Source organism: Vipera berus, assembly GCF_964194415.1.
Source record: "Vipera berus genome assembly, chromosome: 3".
NCBI lineage: Eukaryota > Metazoa > Chordata > Lepidosauria > Squamata > Viperidae > Vipera > Vipera berus.
This window is the reverse complement of record NC_138204.1, coordinates 67977156-67991777: the sequence shown is the minus strand read 5'-3', so window position 1 is coordinate 67991777 and position 14622 is coordinate 67977156.

The window sequence follows — 14622 nt, the reverse complement described above, 5'->3', positions numbered from 1 at the left end:
TTCCTCTCCCCTGCCTCCCTTTGCAAAGCTGAAATTGTTTCTGAGCAGCCTCTTCTGGAGGAACTCAAAATGCAAAGCTCCAGATACAAATTATTCTTTTGTGGATTATTAGTGCGGTGGCAGGCAGCTCTCGCTCTCTCCACTCTTTTAATTGCATATGTGACCAAGAACATACTCCTTTTACTTTTGTTAGAGCAATTCCACCGTAGGCTACACATTTAAGTGGAGTGCCCTACTAGCAAAAAACAACAACAACAACACAATACAGGAACAATCTCAAACCCCCCCCCCCTCAAATAAAAAAGAAACTCTACCAAGAAGTTGTGTCATTGCTTGAGAACGGCATAATCTCAGCTGTGATCAGGAAAGCCCAGCATCTTAATTTTCACTGCTGCACAAAGTGCCTATTCTTAATGATTGGACCAAAGGAAGGGAAGGTAGGGGCAACACTGTGCAAAGCCCATCTGTGGAGCTGTATTTCACAGGAAGTAGCTCTCCTCCTTTGCAGATACATTTCGCTCAGGAACAAAGCATTATTTTGTTTGGAGCCTCTGAAATGATGCAATGAACCTGGTTTCTTTTTCAGAGAGAGAGAGAGAGAGAGAGAGACAGAGACAGAGACAGAGACAGAGAGAGACACACACAGAGAGAAATTATTTTCTCTCTTGCTCCAATATAAGTTCCTGACTTTTCAACTAATGGAAGCTGCTAAAAGGGATTGACTTTTTCTACCAGGGGATGACCATATGGGAGGAAAAAGAAACAGGTTCCCCAAGAATAGTGAAATAATCCCTACTAGATGTGGTCAAATCAATTTTGTATTTTTATATATAATTTCTATTTTAAAAAGAGAAAGATAAAAATGAATACAAACTAATATAAACTGAGAAAAAAGAAAGAAAGAAAAAAAAGTTCAAGAAGGGGGAAAAAGAAAAAAAAATTAGCAAAGAAAGAAAAGAAAAAAGTTATAAAGAACCAGCTTCCAATCTACTTTGCAGTAGATATAATTATAAATTTACATTTTACTCTGCTTAAAGCATAAGTCTCTTCTTTCTATAATCTATCCTGTCTAATCATCAAAACCATAAATCATAAATTTATTTTTTTCTGATTCACACAAAAAAGTTTATGAGGGCTGTCCCGTCAGCAATAAACAAAGATATTGACTTTTCTCTGCTCGAAGAAATCAATTTGGCTTTCTTCGCATAGCCGAATCACTTTTGGAGTAACAAAAATATTTGAATGTAGGAATGAAGAGAAGATGAGAGTAAGTAACAGCTTAACAGAATGGAGGGATATAAGAATCATTGAGTTGGAAGGTTTCTTTGAGGTCTTGGAATCCAGTCTCCTACTCAGGAGAGAAATCCGAAGAACAGCCTAGCCAAAATATCTGCCTGACCTTGAAGATCTCAAGCGATGGAGCGCCATGAATCTGGCTCTTTCACTGTTTAATAGCTCTCACAGTTAGGAGATTATCTATATATTTCTCCCCCTCTCTCTGTTTACACATACCTTACTCTAATAAACCTTCTGAGGATGTCAGTATTTCTCTGTACATAATGAGGAGAGCTTCTGTTAGATTCAGAGTCGATTTATTCAGTGGTCTGGTGGGGCTGAGAGGTAGAAATATGATCGTATTAAATGGAAACAGTAGGGCAAAGATTTGGCTTTCGCTTTTGTACCGTTTTTTGCTTGTACAGCATCTTGTGATGGCTACTGAAAACATGCTGTCAGGTGCTTCTTTATAGTTCCATTTACAATTCCACTCTTTTCTTCTCCTCCTCTCCATTGTCTTCGATGTCCTTGCCCTCCCACAGACTAAGAATGAAATTCTTTTCTCAGTTTTGTCCTTTGCTCTTCAGAAGGAAAGTGAAGCCAGCCACAACAGCTTTTTGTATTAGGTTCCTATATTAGCGTTCTGTGCGCCTTTGGCATCTAGTCATGCCGGCCACATGACCACGGAGACGTCCTCGGACAAGCGCTGGCTCTTCGGCTCTGAAACGGAGATGAGCACTGGACCCTAGAGTTGGAAATGACTAGCACGCATGTGCGGGGGAACCTTTACCTTTACCTTTACCCTTTTTAAAGAGGGTGCATGTGGAGGGTTGTCCTACCCTGTAACAAAAACCAGAGTTTTTGAAATTAATGCAGTTTTCTTCAACACGTACATGTGTACATTTGGAGCTGGCACTTCTCCCCCCCCCCAACACCCACCCCAAGTAATTTTATAAAACATTATAATTACAATAGTAAAACCCAATAAAACTAAAAAATAAAATAGAATAAAATGTACAATGGGAAAAGAGAAAAGGGGCAAATAATAAAAAAGAAAGAAAAATATTATTTAAAAAAGCAATGCACAGTATAAGAGATTTCCAACATAAGTATAAACAAGTTTAGTAACTTTTCATCTCGTCTTAAAATACAATAAATGATCACTAATACCACTTTACAATGCCTTGGTGAGGCCACACCTGGAATACTGCATCCAGTTTTGGTCACAATGTAAAAAAGATGTTGAGACTCTAGAAAGGGTACAGAGAAGAGCAACAAAGATGATTGGGGGACTGGAGGCTAAAACATATAGGGGGTTGCTGGAATTGGGTATGTCTAGTTTAATGAAGAGAAGGATGAGGGGGGACATGATAGCAGTGTTCCAATATCTCAGGGGCTACCACAAAGAAGAAGGAGTCAAGCTATTCTCCAAAGCACCTGAAAGCAGGACAAGAAGCAACGGATGGATATTAGTCAAGGAGAGAAGCAACCTAGAACTAAGGAGAAACTTCCTGACAGTTAGAACAATTAACCAGTTAAACAACCTGCCTCCAGAAGTGGTGAATGCTCCAACACTGGAAGTTTTTAAGAAGAGACTGTACAACCATTTGTCTGAAATGGTATAGGGTTTCCTGCCTGAGCAGTGGGTTGGACTAGATGACTTCCAAGGTCCCTTCCAACCTTCTTCTTCTTCTTCTTCTTCTTCTTCTTCTTCTTCTTCTTCTTCTTCTTCTTCTTCTTCTTCTTCTTCTTCTTCTTCTTCTTCTTCTTCTTCTTCTTCTTCTTCTTCTTCTTCTTCTTCTTCTTATTATTATTATTATTATTATTATTATTATTATTATTATTATTATTATTATTATTATTTCTTCCCATCTCTTATCTATAAACAAAGCCCCAAAGCATCACCATTTCAGTCCAGACGTCAGCCAAAATCCATTAAGATTTACTAGAAATAATAAAATATCAGTTTCAACCTTGGTCAAAGAAACTAACTTTATATTCATCCTTTTACTACTAACAATCTTAATCTATATTCCCTTCAAAAATGACATACAACTTGATTTCTTATCATTCCTTCTTTATCCCTTCTCACAAGATTCTTCAAAGATTTAGCAAGTCTCATGTTTAAGTCCAATATAGAAGAATTATCTAAGTAACTCTTTTGATTTATTGTTTGTGTTCCCTTTTAATTATTAAAACATCAGCCAGTTTCTTCTGCATGTCAGGTGTAACAACTTTTCCCACGTCGTTCTTGTAGCATACCATTTTTAAATGCACTTTCAACTCAGTCTTTGTTTTGTCAGGCAAAACTTGTTCCTTTTCCATAACATAATGATGGTGATGATGATGATGATGATGAAGAAGGAAGGGATCTTGGAGATCATCTAGTGCAGTCCAAACCCCTGCTCGGGCAGGAAACCCTATACCATTTCATACAAATGGCTGTCCAATCTCTTCTTAAAAACTTCCAGTGTTGGAGCATTCACAGCTTCTGGAGTCACGTTGTCCCACTGGTTAATAGTTCTAACTGTCAGGAAGTTTCTCCTTAGTTCTAGGTTGCTTCTCTCCTTGATTAGTTTCCATCCGTTGCTTCTTGTCCTGCCTTCGGGTGCTTTGGAGAATAGCTTGACTCCCTCTTCTTTGTGGCAGCCCCTGAGATATTGGAACACTGCTATCATGTCACCCCTAATCCTTCTCTTCATTAAACTAGACATTTACAATTCCAGCAACCATTCCTTATATGTTTTAGCCTCCAGTCCCCTGATAGTAAAGTAACATTTAAAGTAGCAAACTAATACTTATTCAAATGCTAAATGAAACTTTTTAGTCCCATATTTATTCTGAATATATTCAATCCATCTTCTCCATTCCACAATATATCTCTGTTGCGAATGTTCTTTCAAATATGCTGAAATCTTTGCCATTTCCGCCAAGTTGGAAACTTTCAAAGTCCACTCTTCTATAGTAGGCAGTTCCTCCTTCTTCCAATATTACGCTGCTAAAAGTCTTGCTGCAAATGATTCATAGTGACCAAACTGGATTTATAAGTGGTAGACAAATGAAGAATAATGTGAGACATATTGTAGACTTATTGGAATTTTTGGATAGAAATAACCAGGTTTCTGCAGCGCTGATCTTTTTGGATGCTGAAAAAGCCTTTGATCAATTGGACTGGCAATTTTTATTCAAGGCATTGGAGAAAATGGAGTTTGGGGAGAATTTTTTAAAACCTATTAGGGTAATATATCAGAAGCAAACAGCTCAAATAATAGTTAATGGTAGTTTGACAGAAACATGTAATATTGCAAAGGGGACAAGACAGGGGTGTCCGTTGTCACCTTTGCTGTTTGTTTTAACATTGGAAATATTATTGATTAAAATACGAGATTCAAATAAAATTAAGGGAATTAAAATAAGAGATCAAGATTATAGATTGAGAGCGTTTGCGGATGACTTGGTTATTACAGTAAGTCAACCGACTTACTCAGTTGTAGAATTGATGGCGATAATAACGTCATATGGGAAAGTTTCTGGATTTAAGATAAACACGCAAAAAACTAAAATACTGTCTAAAAATATGACTATAGAACAAAAGGTTGTTTTAGAACAGTTAACAGGATTTGAAATAGTTAAAAAGATTAAATATTTGGGGGTATATCTTTCGGCTTCAAATGTAAAATTATACAAAAATAATTATGAATTGTTATGGTTAAAATACAAAAAGAGTTAGATAGTTGGAAAAATTACAATTATCCTTATTGGGAAGAATTGCAGCAGTAAAAATGAATGTTTTGCCAAAATTTTTATTTTTGTTTCAAATGATACCTATACTTAAAAAGGATTCACATTTGTAGGAATGGCAGAAAGGTATTAATAAATTTGTTTGGGCAGGGAAAAGACCACGAGTTAAATTTAAGATAATGCAAGACATACGTGAAAGAGGTGGTCTTAAAATGCCTAATTTTACATTATATTATGAGGCTGCTGCTTTATCATCATTAGCATTAGTTTTTTATGATGTATTATTAGTTATTTATTATTTGTTAGTAATATAGTTATGTTTAAGGGGAGTTAAAGTGCGATAAAATTTAATGTTTTTTTTAGCTTGTTAGCATATTTTAGCTTAAGTTTGTAAAGTTTATACCCTGTATTCAGCTCTGGGAAGTCGGTGGGGGGGAGGGGAGGGTAAGGGAGGGTAAGGGGGAGGGGAGGGGAAGGGAGGGAGTTTTTCTTTTTTAAAAATGTATTGTAAAACTTTTCAATAAAAAAAGAGTATCGAGAAACACTTATAATAGATGTTTATTATTATGTATGCATTTTTATATTATTTAGTAAATTTGTATGCCATCCATTTTTGTATTTTTGTATTTCTGTATTTTTATTATATGCCCTGTTCACCGCCCTGAGTCCTTCGGGAGAAGGTCGGTATAAAAATTTAATAAACTATAACTATAAACTATAACTATTTGAAGTACTGTATGCAAGAATCAGAATAAATAATAAAAATAATAAACCAAAAAAATTAAATAAATGGAAAAATTATAAAAACATTATTTCACCTGCGATAGCATGTTCCTCTCTTCTGCTCCTGTCGTATTATGCTAACTTGAATTTTGCATCATTGAACATCTAAATGGAGCCAATGCAGAAGGTGTGAGACAGAGCTTCGATTTTCCAGTACAAATGAGGTATAATATCCGTTCACACTGGAAACTTTTAACTTAAAAGAGGAGCTCAAAAGACTGAAGGAAATAATTTTATGCAGCATAGAAAACTACAAACCAGAACTCTTTGTGCATACAGCCAAAAATATTGGATGAAGAAATATAAATTCATGTCACCCCTAGTCCTTCTCTTCAGTAAATTAGACATACCCAATTCCAGCAGCCATTCCTTATATGTTTTAGCTTCCAGACCTCTAATCATCTTTGTTGCTCTTCTCTGTACTCTTTCCAGAGTCTCAGCATCTTTTTTACATCATGGTGACCAAAACTGGATGCAGTATTCCAAGTGTGGCCTTTCCAAGGCATTGTAAAGTGGTATTAATACTTCACGTGATCTTGATTCTATCCCTTTGTTAATGCAGCCTAGCACTGTGTTGGCTTTTTTGGCAGCTGCAGCACACTGCTGGCACATATTTAAGTGATTGTCCGCTAGGACTCCGAGACCCCTCTCATAGTTACTACTATTGAGCAAGGTACCCCCTACTATACCTGTACATTTGGTTTTTCTTGCCTAAATGTACAAACTTATTTTTTTCACCATTGAATTTTATTTTGTTAGAAAGCGCCCAGTGTTCAAGTCTGTCCAGATCTCCCTGTATTTTAAGCCTGCTTCTGGAGTGTTGGTTATTCCTGTCAGCTTGGTGTCATCTGCAAATTTGATGAGTTCCCCATCTATCCCCTCGTCCAAATCATTGATGAAGATGTTGAAGAGCACTGGGCCCAGAACAGAGGGCTTCCCCAAAAGCAGATATCATTGTTTACATTGTTAATATTAACTTTTCAATTTTTAAAAAATGTCCTACAATATTTCCAATGCGTCATTCTGAAATTTATGCATTTTTCTCCTTTAATTGAAATTATATCATTAGTGCCCTGGCAAATGCCATTATGTGCTGCCAGAATGCCATATTAAATGTTGTTGGTCATTGCACTGTTTCTCCTTTAACCTTTATCTTTTTTCAACTTCTTCTAGCATTCTGCTGTCCAATTTACCCTAACAGATAGGAAACAGGTGTGGCATTCATATTTTGGAATAACATCTATTGAAAGCTTGCATGTCTTTTCTCCTAGCTGCACTTCAGTGGGCTTCTCAGATTTTTTAAAAAAATGTATTTGAGTTTTTAATTTGTTGGTGATAACTTTTAGCATTCTCATTTATGTACTGTTGTCAGCACTGCTTGTGGCACAGAAACCATAATGCTAAACAATAAATGGTTTATACATTGTGACTTTTTATGAACTTGAGGTTTTCTGTTTTATAGTCTTTTTTTTTTACATTTTCAGTTGTCAAGCTGGCCTTCCATACTAATAAGAATTTGGAAAGGAAAGCAGGAGTCTACATAGGGTGTCAGGGATTAGAACTAGCTTATCTGGGGACTGTAAAAAAATGGTGCTTAAACTAGTTAGGTTAGGAAATCAGTGCAAAACTGTAATAGTAACCTTTAGAAAGGGAGAAAAATATAGCAATACTTTAGCAGTTTTTCAATGAGATTGAAGTGGTACCATCATTTAATTTAATTTAATTTTAGTTATCAAATTGGCTGAAGTTAAAATCTGCTGTGACAACAGCCAGCATCACCTTGACTTCTCAACCTAGCTAATGGATCACATAGTCTTTTGGCATGAACGCAATGCAGCCAGCTGTTTGATATGACCTTAAGCCTTTTTGCATGTGTGTGTGTGTGTGTGTGTGTGTGTTGATATAAAAACCAGCAGCTATGTGTCATAGCTTTAGTAAATACCATCTTACCTTGTTTTTATTTTTGATTTCTTCAGTTTTATTCTTGCAATCTTCAGTTCAAAATATGACACAGCTAACAGAACAATGCTCTTTATTGAGTGAAATTGTTATTGATAATTCTAGTGTTCACCTGAAAGCATTCCTTGGATTGAGATAAAATACCTTGCAAAGGCATAGCTAATTCTCATGATCATAGACAATTATTGCTTGCTGGTTTTTGTGGAATGAAGAATGCATTTCTGTAAATCTAAAGTAGAGCAGCAAAGTTATACACGTGTGGAATTCAATTATTGCCAGAGGCCATTCTTCTGACTTCACAATACTTCTTGATAAACCAATGGAAGATACCACCAAAATTTGATGTTTGGTGCACGTGCACCTGAATTGCCCTGTTGAGTTTAGAAGGTCGGTGGCAAAATCATTAAAACAGTGCATGCAGGCTAGTTGTGTGTCAAGTCCTATGCATGCGTACTTCGTGCTGGTTGTGATGGTGCTGCTCGGCTTGTGTTCGGTCATGTGGTCATGCACTGAATGCTTACTGCGGGCGGCGACCGTTATGTTTCGTTACACAAGTGATGTATGTGGGTGTGTGTACAGTGATTGACCATGTGCAAAAGGTAAATAACTTCTTTATTTTAAAAAATTGTTGGTGAACTGAAAATCTTTTTTTTATTTTTAGTGTAAAATTTACTATGAACATTTGCTTTAAATGCAATAAATTTATGTTAAGAACTGAATATATAATTTTTTAAATAAAAGATTAACAGGATGTGAGTTCCGGCACTGTTTTTCTTACAAAAAAAAAGCAATGCCAATAACTGTACTGGTTGTGTATGTCCAAAATGCTGCAAATGCAACAGTTCTTCAAGGCAGCCACCAAAAAACAAAACAAAACACAGGGCTAAGATATCTTACCTAATACATTTTACTCAATCTTTAATAAATGCTTTGAAATATTTTAAAGGCAAAATTTAAACATGTACAAATGTTTTATTTAATCTGCAGCATCTTTCAGTGTACATGGCTCTGATCATGATCACAAAACAGCTGACCAGTCAGCAGCGGATAAGCTGTGTTTTACAACAGTGCTACTTTCTAGTATTGTGAAGGTTAGTCCTATGTTAATGAATTGTGGCAGTCATGGGAAATAAAGCATAGATAACTACTTCCAGGTCTGACAAGTTGCAAAGATCCCAATAAATGTCACTACATGAACGCACCTCCTTCTCACCACTGTCCAAAACATGATTCTTACTTTCAACTAGAATTAATCTAGACGAACGCTATGTTTATTATTGGACAGGTTTTTATTTTTTAAACACTTGTCTAATAATAAACATGCTCTTTTGTTATGTCAAACATTTGGGTCAACAGATGCATTTTTATTTTTATTTTAAAAAAGAAAGTTTATTCTGCTCTTTTATCTTTCTCATCTTTAAACCAGGAAATGTGTGAACCTCTTTTCTTTCGGCTTCTGTGCTTTCTCAATAGTTACTTCACAAAGCATTATTAGCAGGACATCTAAGTAAGTGCTACGGGCTGGAAAACCCCCAGAAAATAAGAACGTGGCAATTTTTTTTATTTGACTCAGAAGTGAAGCTGCTTGAACAGATCAAAAGCAATGTCAGTGGCATGAACTGTCATATCTTTGTCCAAAGGTGCTTTTTCAAAAGGCAACTGGACTTTCTTTGTTTTGCTTGAAGACATTTTGTTTCTCATCCAAGAAACTTCTTGGATACAAAATGCTTCTTGGATGAGAAGTGAAACATCCTGAAGCAAAACAAAGTCCATTTGCCTTTTGAAAAAGCACTTTTGGAACAACTATGACTGAGAATCTCCATAGACATTTTGCCCATATCTTTGGCTGTCGATCTGAGGAAGACGCTCTGGGGTTCAGTTGAATATCTCTCAAGAGACAGGTCCATAACTGAGGTGCTATTACTGAGAAGCCCAAATACCTTTGGCCACTAAACTATGGGCCAAATTGTCAGTAGTGTTGAAGAAATAATGAAATATCCTTACGTTGCTCTAAGCCCTGCATTTGGTATGGTTTTAGCTTTGCATATGGTGTAAATTCAGCCAACTATAGATTATTCAATAAATTATGTTTAAATAACTGATCACTTAGAGTACACATAAACATCTGTTCTGTGAAATATCCATTTATAGACTAAACTGAAAGTTCCTCTTTTGTTTTCATTACCCTTTACTCCCAAATATCTTGAATTCAAATGTCTTGGCTGGGGTTCTCAAATGCTCAGGTATGTAGTGTTACAAGGTTACATCTGGCCTTTCATTGCTTGATCATTTTCAGATGTATGCTGGGCAGGAAAATTAATTAATGGCATAACATTAAGATGCTAATACTTGTGCATATTGTTTGATAGGTTCATTATTAATATACATTTTCCCAGTGTTTTCAAGCCAGAATTTATATTTCTTCATCCAATATTTTTGACTGTATGCACAAAGAGTTCTGGTTTGTAGTTTTCTATGCTGCATAAAATTATTTCCTTCAGTCTTTTGAGCTCCTCTTTTAAGTTAAAAGTTTCCAGTGTGAACGGATATTATACCTCATTTGTACTGGAAAATCGAAGCTCTGTCTCACACCTTCTGCATTGGCTCCATTTTGTCGTTCAATGATGCAAAATTAAAGTTAGCATAATACGACAGGAGCAGAAGAGAGGAGCATGCTATCGCAGGTAAAATAATGTTTTTATAATTTTTCCATTTATTTAATTTTTTGGTTTATTATTTTTATTATTCTGATTCTTGCATACAATACTTCAAATGGATGGCATACAAATTTACTAAATAATATAAAAATGAATACATTTATTATAAGTGTTTCTTGATACTCTTAATTTTGAGAAAAATATCTATAGTTTGCTACTTTAAATGTTACTTTACTATCAGGGGACTGGAGGCTAAAACATATAAGGAATGGTTGCTGGAATTGTGAATGTCTAGTCTAATGAAGAGAAGGATTAGGGGTGACATGATAGCAGTGTTCCAATATCTCAGGGGCTGCCACAAAGTAGAGGGAGTCAAGCTATTCTCCAAAGCACCTGAAGGCAAGACAAGAAGCAACAGATGGAAAGTAATCAAGGAGAGAAGCAACCTAGAACTAAGAAGAAACTTCCTGACAGTTAGAACAATTAATCAGTGGAACAACCTGCCTCCAGAAGTGGTGAATGCTCCAACACTGGAAGTTTTTAAGAAGAGACTGGACAGCCATTTGTCTGAAATGGTATAGGGTTTCCTGCCTGAGCAGGGGGTTGGACTAGATGACCTCCAAGGTCCCTTCCAACTATTATTATTATTATTATTATTATTATTATTATTATTATTATTATTATTGTTGTTGTTGTTGTTGTTGTTGTTGTTGTTGTTATTGTTGTTGTTGTTGTTGTTATTGCCTGATCATCTAAACTGTTGTAGGTTACAGATGTATTATTGTGTAAATACTGTACACATGGAGTTTGGCTCACTCTGCTAAGCTATAGTTTATCATCCTTTGCTGAACTGGGTTCACACTTTACTCTAATCTATAACCCATGTGTTTTAAGCCCTGCCTTGGTTCATGCAATGCAATGAACTAAAATCAAACAAGGCACATTATAGCTGAAAAAATTATTGAACCCTAATCAAATAATTCACTATGCACATTATATATAAGATACTTCATGAGAAAATTAACATGCACTATTGCCAGTGCCCCCCTCATGGATTACTGCCTTGTCGTGGCGAAGGGCCTTGCGTAATTCAATGAAGCTATGAGCTATGCCATGCAGGACCACCCAAGACGGAAAGGTCATAGCAGAGAGTTCTGACAAAACGTGATCCACTGGAGAAGGAAATGGCAAGCCACTCCAGTATCTTTGCCATGAAAACCCTATGGACAGTACCAAAAGGCAAAACGATATGACGCTGGAAGATGAGCCCCTCAGGTCGGAAGGCGTCCAATATGCTACTGGGGAAGAGCAGAGGGCTAGTACTAGTAGCGCCAGAAAGAATGAAGCGACTGGGCCAAAGCCGAAAGGACGCTCAGCTGTGGATGTGTCTGGTGGTGAAAGGAAAGTCCGATGCTGTAAAGATTTTTTCTCCATAGGAACCTGGAATGTAAGATCCATGAATCAAGGAAAGCTGGACGTGGTCAAACAAGAGATGACAAGACTGAACATCGACATCTTAGGCATCAGTGAACTAAAATGGACAGGAATGGGTGAATTTAATTCAGATGACCATCAGGTATACTACTGCGGGCAAGAATCCCTCAGAAGAAATGGAGTAGCCTTCATAGTCAATAAAAGAGTAGGAAAAGCAATACTGGGATACAATCCTCAAAATGACAGAATGATCTCAGTTCGAATCCAAGGCAAACCATTCAATATCACAGTAGTCCAAGTCTATGCCCCAACCACCAGTGCTGAAGAGGATGAAATTGACCGGTTCTATGAAGCCCTACAGCACCTTATAGAACTAACACCAAAAAACGATGTCCTTATCATCATGGGGGATTGGAATGCTAAAGTAGGAAGCCAAAAGATAAATGGAATAACAGGCAAGTTTGGCCTTGGAGTACAAAATGAAGCAGGGCACAGGCTGATAGAATTTTGTCAAGAGAATACGATGGTCATAGCAAACACTCTTTTCCAACAACCCAAGAGACGGCTCTACACATGGACATCACCAGACGGTCAACACAGAAATCAGATTGACTATATGCTCTGCAGCCAAAGATGGAGAAGCTCTATACAGTCAGTAAAAACAAGACCAGGAGCTGACTGTGGCTCAGACCATGAGCTTCTCCTTGCAAAGTTTAGGCTTAAACTGAAGAAAGTAGGGAAAAGCACTAGGCCACTCAGGTATGAATTAAATCATATCCCTGTCGAATATACAGTAGAGGTGACAAATAGATTTAAGGAATTAGATCTGATAGACAGAGTGCCTGAAGAACTATGGACAGAGGTTCGCGACATTGTACAACAGGTAGCAACCAAAACCATCCCAAAGAAAAAGAAATGCAAGAAAGCAAAATGGCTGTCTGAGGAAGCTTTGCAAATAGCTGAGAAAAGGAGGGAAGCGAAAGGCAAGGGAGAAAAAGAAAGATACGCCCAATAGAATGCAGAATTCCAGAGAATAGCTAGAAGAGATAAGAATGCCTTCTTAAATGAACAGTGCAAAGAAATAGAAGAAAACAATAGAATAGGGAGGACCAGAGATCTTTTCAAGAAAATTGGAGAGATGAAGGGAACGTTTAATGCAAAAATGGGCATGATAAAGGACCAAAATGGCAGGGACCTAACAGAGGCAGAAGAGATTAAGAAGAGGTGGCAAAATTACACAGAAGAACTATACAAGAATGAGCTTAACGTCCCTGATAATCACAATGAGGTGGTCACTGACCTCGAGCCAGACATCCTAGAATGTGAAGTGAAGTGGGCCTTAGAAAAGCTGAGCAACAACAAAGCTAGTGGAGGTGACAGTATTCCAGCTGAGCTATTCAAAATCTTAAAAGACGATGCAGTAAAAGTGCTACACTCAATTTGCCAGAAAATTTGGAAAACTCAACAGTGGCCACAGGATTGGAAAAGATCAGTTTACATTCCAATTCCAAAAAAAGGCAATGCCAAAGAATGTTCAAACTATCGCACCATTGCACTCATTTCTCATGCTAGCAAAGTCATGCTTAAAATCCTACAAGCTAGACTTCAGCAGTATGTGGATCGAGAACTACCAGAAGTACAGGCAGGATTTCGAAGAGGCAGAGGAACTAGAGATCAAATTGCCAACATACGCTGGATCATGGAGAAAGCTAGAGAGTTCCAGAAAAACATCTACTTCTGCTTCATTGACTATGCTAAAGCCTTTGATTGTGTGGATCATAACAAACTGTGGCAAGTTCTTAAAGAGATGGGAGTACCAGACCATCTTATTTGTCTCTTGAGAAACCTATATGCGGGTCAAGAAGCAACAGTGAGAACTGGACACGGAACCACTAATTGGTTCAAAATTGGGAAAGGAGTCCGGCAAGGCTGTATACTGTCGCCCTGCCTATTTAACTTATATGCAGAGCACATCATGAGAAAGGCAGGGCTAGATGAATCAAAAGTTGGAATTAAGATTGCCGGAAGAAATATCAACAACCTAAGATACGCAGATGATACCACTCTAATGGCAGAAAGTGAAGAAGAACTAAAGAGCCTCTTGTTGCAGGTGAAGAAGGAGAGTGCAAAACTTGGGTTGAAACTTAACATTAAGAAAACCAAGATCATGGCATCTGACCCTCTCAATTCCTGGCAAATAGATGGGGAAGAAATGGAGGTAGTGACAGATTTTATTTTCCTGGGCTCCAAGATCACTGCAGATGGGGACTGTAGCCAAGAAATTAAAAGACGCTTGCTCCTTGGGAGGAAAGCCATGGCAAATCTAGACAGCACACTAAAAAGCAGAGACATCACCCTGTCAACAAAAGTGCGTATAGTCAAGGCTATGGTCTTCCCAGTTGCAATGTATGGCTGTGAAAGTTGGACCATAAGAAAGGCTGAGCGCCAAAGAATTGAGGCCTTTGAACTATGGTGCTGGAGAAGACTCCTGCGAGTCCCTTGGACTGCAAGGCGATCAAACCGGTCAGTCCTAGAGGAGATCAATCCTGACTGCTCTTTAGAAGGCCAGATCCTGAAGCTAAAACTCAAATACTTTGGCCACCTAATGAGAAGGAAGGACTCACTGGAGAAGAGCCTAATGCTGGGAAAGATCGAGGGCAATAGAAGAAGGGGACGACAGAGAATGAGGTGGCTGGATGGAGTCACTGAAGCAGTAGGCGTGAGCTTAAATGGACTCCAGAAGATGGTAGAGGACAGGAAGGCCTGGAGGAAT